Here is a 1116-nt window from a genome sequence, read left to right as displayed (position 1 = left end):
AAACCCGAGAAAAATTTAAATATTGATGAAGGGGTAAATTCTACGTGCTCACGCTAAGCAAACGTCAAACACAAACGATAATGAGTGGATTTTGGATTTTGGATGGATTTTTTCCTACTGTGTAATGATTCAAATGTAATTCTCGAATGAAGTGATAGTGAAACCAAGGGATTACTCTAAAAAAGTAATTGTGATATTAATTTTATAGTTATGTCATCAGTGCAATAGGCATTTCAAGATATTAGAACAAAGTGTCCGAAATATGATGTTGTCCGAAATATGATTCAGAACGGTATACACCACGTGGGGACCCGGTAGAACACCAAGATCCAGCGATTTTTCAATTTTCCAGTTGGTTAACACTTTGACGGCCATGAGTGCCGCACTGCACTCAAAAATTATTCCGCTGCGGCCATGAGTGCAGCACTGCACACGCGAATTCTTCCAAAGTTTCAAACGTGTGCGCTACAGCATACGTTTTACGTTAAAACCAATGTGTTTTTCGTTTTCTTCTGGCCTAAATACATAGCAGGATACTTCGATCTCGTAGTTTGGCATCACTGCTTGTATTTGTTACTGTTTCGTTATTTAGGCTCTAGTTTTATATTTAAATAGAACGCTTCAAATTATTTCTATATACAGCCATTCCATGCCATATCAAATTAAAGCGCACTAGCTAGTCTTTTTCGAAAAAAATAACATACCCGCCAATTAATTGGATTATAGTCACATACATCCAGTCTAGTCGCACACAAATATTGAACGAAAACTGAGAACATGTTTACTTTGAAAAATCATAACTTAAAAACGAAAAATAACAACTCTCTGGTATTCGGATATATTTTGTGAAACAACCTCAGCTTTCAGGAAAAATATAGAAAAATATGACGCCCTTGGTCCAGAATCGATGTAAGCTATAAACAACAAAAATAATCAATAATTACGAAAACAAAATTAATTTTTATTCAGAGTGTAATATTTTTTTCGATGCATACGTCGATCATCTGAATCGGTTAAGTAGATCAAAAGATATGATTTTTTTGTAGTGGAAAAAATGGGAAAAAATAGATTTTTCGAACCACCGGTTAATTTTGAAAAATCACAACTCAAAAACGA

This window comes from Toxorhynchites rutilus, chromosome 3, assembly GCF_029784135.1.
Source record: "Toxorhynchites rutilus septentrionalis strain SRP chromosome 3, ASM2978413v1, whole genome shotgun sequence".
Taxonomy (NCBI): Eukaryota; Metazoa; Arthropoda; class Insecta; order Diptera; family Culicidae; genus Toxorhynchites; species Toxorhynchites rutilus.
The sequence above is the reverse complement of the archived record's forward strand: the minus strand, read 5'-3'. Positions refer to the sequence as shown.